We start from the raw sequence: 6,825 nt of genomic DNA on the forward strand, positions 1-6,825 counted from the left end.
ATTTGTTTTATTAAAGTTTGCTCAAGGGAAAAAGAAGATATCAGAAAAAAAGATAAACCGTATCAGTGCTCATAGTGTCTGAAGCATTTCATCATGAAAATAAACCTTATATCACACATGAGAGTTCACACAGGAGATAAAGCGAATCGGTGTTCAGAGCATCAGAAATATTTTACCAATAAAGGCTCTCTTGTTACACACATGAGAGTTCATACTGGAGATAAACCGTATCAGTGTTTAGAGTGTAAGAAATATTTTGCCACTAAAAGCCATCTTGTTACACACATGAGAGTTCATACAGGAGATAAACCGTATCAGTGTTCAGAGTGTCAGAAATGTTATACCGCTAAAAGCTCTCTTGTTACACACATGAGAGTTCATACAGGAGATAATTCGTATCAGTGTTCAGAGTGTCAGAAATATTTTGCCACTAAAAGCCATCTTGTTACACACATGAGAGTTCATGCAGGAGATAATTCGTATCAGTGTTCAGAGTGTCAGAAATATTATACCGCTAAAAGCTCTCTTGTTGCACACATGAGAGTTCATACAGGAGATAATCCGTATCAGTGTTCAGAGTGTCAGAAATATTATACCGCTAAAAGCTCTCTTGTTGCACACATGAGAGTTCATACAGGAGATAATCCGTATCAGTGTTCAGAGTGTCAGAAATATTTTGCCACTAAAAACTCTCTTGTTAGACACATGATAGTTCATACAGGAGATAAACCGTATCAGTGTTCAGAGTGTCAGAAATATTTTGCCACTAAAAGCCATCTTGTTACACACATGAGAGTTCATACAGGAGATAAACCGTATCAGTGTTCAGAGTGTCAGAAAAAATATACCACTAAAAGCTCTCTTGTTACACACATGAGAGTTCATACAGGAGATAAACCGTATCAGTGTTCAGAGTGTCAGAAATATTTTGCCACTAAAAGCCATCTTGTTACACACATGAGAGTTCATACAGGAGATAAACCGTATCAGTGTTCAGAGTGTCAGAAATATTTTGTCACTAAAAGCTATCTTGTTACACACATGAGAGTTCATACAGGAGATAAACCGCATCAGTGTTCAGAGTGTCAGAAATATTTTGCCACTAAAAGGTATCTTGTTAGACACATGAGAGTTCATTCAGGAGATAAACCGTATCAGTGTTCAGAGTGTCAGAAATGTTATACCACTAAAAGCTCTCTTGTTACACACATGAGAGTTCATACAGGAGATAAACCGTATCAGTGTTCAGAGTGTCAGAAATGTTATACCACTAAAAGCTCTCTTGTTACACACATGAGAGTTCATACAGGAGATAAACCGTATCAGTGTTCAGAGTGTCATAAATATTTTGCCACTAAAAGCTCTCTTGTTACACACATGAGAGTTCATACAGGAGATAAACCGTATCAGTGTTCAGAGTGTCAGAAATATTTTAGCAGAAAACAGAACCTTGTAGAACACACAAAAATTCATATCAAATATTAGACATGTTAGTCATGAGAGTCAGAAATTTGTTATGAAAAAACGACATTATGAAGAAAGTTCATACAGGAGAAATATCATAACAGTGTTCAGTGTGTCTAAACAGTTACACATTGTTGTAGAAAAAGACGCTCATGTGACAACACAAATGTGTTAATATTGGAGACAAACTTTACCAGTGTCCAGAGTGACTGATGTTAACCATTAAGACTTTCTTGCCATAATATCAGAGTTCATATGGGAGATAAACCTTAGAGTGTTGAGTTTGAAACATTTTGATCGCAAATGTTCCCTTCTAATGGTTTCCTATTATTGGTGACAGGAAGCTTGTTCTGTTAGATTTATCAGTATATAATTTGCCAACAACAGGCCTTCCATAGTGGGCAACCTACTACAGCTGACTAACTTCCCTGTAACGATTTATTACAAAGTTAATAGTCAGACATAAGAAAGCGTGCCCAGTCTTCACGTTTACCCTGCCATTGAATCGAACCCAACATAATCGGTTGTCACATAACTAGGATAACCACTGTGCAGGAAGTAAATATTCCTATGTTAAGTGTTGCTGAAAAATTTATACATATAAGAATGTTGTTGTTGATGATTTAGGGGCGACAACGATCGAGTGATCGTATGCGCACCAGCGTACCCGTGAAATGTTAATCACGAAGAATAATGGCATATAAATGTCGCGTATCTGTGGAAACTAATGAGTCTTGCGGCAAATAAACACATGGATGGGCAGATGATTCAGGAGTCCCCAGGGTGAAAAGCACCGACCCCATCCTAAACATACGAAAGCACCTGGTAGCAAAACCAAAAACACGGCCCCTAAAACGCAAAACGTCATCCAGTGCTCTCCAGCAGAGCAGAAGCCAGCTGCTCACCAAGTCTTAGGGCGCACCAGGAGCCCACCGAGTGTGGGAACACTAGGAGCCCACCAAGTGAGGGGCACACTAGGAGCCCACCAAGTGAGGGGACACACTAGGAGCCCACCAAGTGCGGGGCACACTAGGATCCCACCAAGTGAGGGGCGCACAAGGAGCCCTATCAAGTGAGGGGCACACTGGCAGCCCACCAAGTGAGGGGCACACTAGGAGCCCACCAAGACCCACCAACTCCCGGCACCTCTCGGTCAAGCTCGACATTGTCACCCCGCTGTAAGAACCAGCCAGAAAACGTACATAATCTATCAATATCCTGTGACCTAAGGCGATATGTGCGCCAGGTGTCGTAACAGTCCGGACCATTGAACAGGAACGTCAAATGGCAGTATACAACACCAAATCACGAAACGGAAAGTGATCCGCCGACACTCGGGCAATGCGAGTGTCCAGACGTCCGCTCGTCGTCAAGGTATAACCATGAGGCAAAGACAATGTTTGTCTGTCCAAAGATGGAGACCAGATGCTTGGGTCTAGTGTCACCCAAATTGGAAGAGGGAATAGCCGGTGGAACGGAATGAACAAAGGCTGGTCGGTGTTGCCAGAATTCCAGGGTCACATTATGACCCCCAACGACGATTTTTTGGCAATGCCTGCCGGCTACACAGCTACATAATTTGAAAAAACTTTTGAAAAAATAATTCTTATAGTAACATACATAATTATTCATTAATCTTGAGAAAATTAACAAATTATCTGCTGTCCATAATATGGCTATACATGCATAAAACAGATGATGCTCTTACAATTTCATAAATAGTTCATGCTATGCCTTATTCTCTAAATAAAGGGCTAACCATTCTAATTTTGTATTTAATAATGCTAAACTCCTCTCCTCGGCATCCACCTAAACATTAGACAATTATGTTTTAATAAGAGGGAGAGAGACAGAGACATACACAGACAGACAGAAACAGACAGAGACCGAGAGAAAGAGACAGAGACATACACAGAGACAGAGAGAGAGAGAGAGAGAGAGGCTGAAAGAGAAATAGAGACAGTAGACAGATGGATGGATAGATTCATGGATGGATAGTTGGATACAAGGGCGGATTGATAGACAGATGGAAAGATGCATAGATCTTCCTGAGGTTATCTTGAGATGATTTCGGGGTTTAGCGTCCCCGCGGCCCGATCCTTGATCAAGCCTGTTTTTTGTTACACACCCCCAGGAAGCAGCCTGTAGCAGTTGTATAAGTCCTAGGTAGGTATTTACTGCTAGGTAACAGGGACATCAGGGTGAAAGAAACATTTTACCCATTTGTCTCTGCCTCCACCGGGGATCAAAGCCGGATCCTCAGGACTACGAATCCGAAGCACTGTCCACCCAGCTGTCAGTCGCCCCTGACAGAGATAGAGTGACGGATAATTGGATGGATGTATGAATAAATGGATTGATACATTGATGGATAGATTGATGATATATATGATAAATCGACAAATAGATAGATGATATATCGAAGGATAGATGGATGGATAGATAGAGGGATGGACAGAAGGATGGATAGATTATATATTGAAGGATAGATGGAAGGATTGATTGATGGATGGAAAAAAGGATTGATTGATGGGTATATAAATGGATAAGTAGATGAATATTAGCTGGATAGGTGTATGGATAGACATAAGGATGGTTATACGATAAATTGACAGATGGATAGATGATATATCGAGGGATTCATGGTTGGATAGGTTGATGAATGGATAGATAGATGTATGGATAGGTTGTTGGATGAATGGAAAGACGGATGGACAGAGGGAAAGATATATGGATAGTTAGAGGGATAAATAGATGAATAATTGATAGTCAGGGGATGGATATATGGATGGATTGCTGAATAGACAGCTGGAAAGATAAATAGATATATAGAAAGATAGAATGATGAATGGATAGAATGATAGATGGATACGAAGAGATGTGCAGATAGATGGATGGATATATATATCCATACATGGATAGTTGTAAAGATCGATGAAAAGAGTGATAGATAGATGGATAGGTAGATGGATGGATAGATATATCGATAATTAGATTGAAAAATATATTGATAAATAGATGGGTTGATGGGAAGATGATGTAATGGATGCATGGATAGACATATAGATAAATTGATGGATGGACATATAGATTAATAAACTGACAATTAGATGGGTAGATGCATAGGTAAATGGGTAGATGAATAGATGGATAAATGGAAAAGTAGATGGATGGATTTATATATGGATAGATAGGTGGAAAGATATATATATGGATAGATGGGTGGAAAGATATATAGATAGATCATAGGACAGGAAGATGAAAGATGGCAGATATACAAGCAGATATTAATACAGTTTTCGACTGGGCAGCAGAAAATAAAATGATGTTTAACAGGGATAAATTCAAGGTACTCAGGTACGGTAAAAATGAGGCCCTTAAACATAATACAGGGTACGAAACATAATCAAGTCTGCTCATAGTTGGAAAGCAGCATGTAAAGAATCTGGGAATAATGATATCTGCCGACCTGACGTTTAGGGAGCATAACCAAGCAAATGTTACATCAGCCAGAAAAATGATAGGATAAATTATGAGAACAGTAAATTCCAGGGATCCCATCACTATTTTTCTAGTATGCATATAACTTGTGTTGTCCCATCTTGAGTATTGCTCGATACTCACTTCTCACTTCAGAGAGGGAGAGGTGTCTGAAATAGAGGGATACAGCTATCCAAATGTACTCACTAAAAGGAGACGAGAAAAATATCAAATAATATACACCTGGAATATACTGGATTGCCAGGTCACAACTGTACATAGTAAAAGAACAACATACTGGAGTGAATGATATGGAATAAATTGTATAATAGAAGCAGTGAAGAACAGGGATGCCAAAGGCACAATCAGAGAACACTGTATGAACATCAGAGGTCCACGGTTATTCAACGTACTCCCAGAGAGAATAAGAATGATTTCCGGAAAAACGTGGACACCTTCAAGAGAACACTAGATAGTTTCCTTTAAGAAATGCCGTAGCAACCGGACTGTGGTGGATATGTGGGTCTGTGGACCGCTTCAAGCAACAGCTTGTTGGATCAAGTTCTCACAAATCAAGCCTGGCCCCGGCCCGGGCTTTGGGAGTAAAAGAACTCCCAAAACCCCGTCCAGGTACATGGGAAACAGACCCCGGGCAACACCGGGTACCCCACTAGTTAAGAGACATAAACAAATCCTTGTAAAAAGTAAGAAGAGACTTTTTGCAGAATAAATGTCATCCAATGTTCAGAGTATGAAATACTTCATGTAAACATCACCAAATAACACAAGTGAGAGATCATTCGGGAGACAAATCATGTGGATATTCTGTGTATCTAAATTTCCTAAAATGAACATATATTGCACACCTACGAGAACAGTTCATGAAAGAGAGGAACACATGATGAAACATATTTGTCACATATGCAGGTGGGGAGATCAGGGAGAACTGTTCATCCAAGAGAGAACACATGATAACATTACTAAACGCCATAAGATGTTGATAATTTATATTAGTTAGTCTTAAACGGATTATAGAGAATGGGAGATCCTTGATATCATCAAAACATTCATTTAAGTTCTACAAGTCTCCTTTCAACTAGCATTCTAGTGATTAATCTTAATATAAAAGTTTTCTCTATACTTTAATTTAGTGACATGTGACACGACAAAGATTTGATATTTCAATCGCCTAACAGTGATTCTGCTACAGTGACCTCATCTATAACAGAGGGAAGTGCTGATTATCTGACTAAACTAAACGGACTCCTAGTTCACCCTTGACGCCGAGCGGAAGTCTGGACACCTCCTCTGCCTGGGAGCCGCCGGATCACATCCTGTATTAGCGTTTTGGCTTTGCTACTGCCGTTTGGCATCCCTCTGCAACGGTCCGCTTGTACGACGCCTGGCGCACATAACGCCTTGGGTCACAGGATTGTTGATAGATTTGTTTTGGCGTGTTCTGGCTGGTTCTCCTGGCGGGGTGATGGTGTTCGGGGGCCGGCTTGGCCGAGAAGTGCCGGGAGTTGGTGGGTCTTGGTGGGCTCCTGGTGTGCCCTCAGCTGTGGTGGGCGGCTGGCTTCTGCTCTGCCGGGGAACACTGGACGACTTTTTACGTTTTAGTTGGGGGCCGAGTTTTGGTTTTGCTACCTGGTGTTCTCTGTGTAGAGTGGGGCCGGTGCTTGTCACCCTGAGGGACTCCTGGGGCTCCCCAATCATCTGTCTGACTGTGCGTTTCTTTGCCGTATGGCATATTAGTTTCTAGTCATTGGCGTCACTCGTTTCGTGATTAAGCTTGGCGCTTCACCTTTCCTGGCTTCGCGATTAACCCATCACGGGTACGCCGGGGCGCATCCGATCCCACGATCGTCGTCGCCCCTAAAT

The 6,825-nt window shown here is 41.1% G+C and overlaps 1 pseudogene; it reads left to right on the top strand.

Moving 5' to 3' along the window:
- LOC123746627 (zinc finger protein 585A-like) overlaps window positions 1–3,231 on the top strand; it is a 96,788-nt pseudogene extending 93,557 nt beyond the window's left edge.
- The last annotated feature ends 3,594 nt before the right edge of the window (window positions 3,232–6,825 follow it).

Source organism: Procambarus clarkii, chromosome 90, assembly GCF_040958095.1.
Source record: "Procambarus clarkii isolate CNS0578487 chromosome 90, FALCON_Pclarkii_2.0, whole genome shotgun sequence".
Lineage (NCBI taxonomy): Eukaryota > Metazoa > Arthropoda > Malacostraca > Decapoda > Cambaridae > Procambarus > Procambarus clarkii.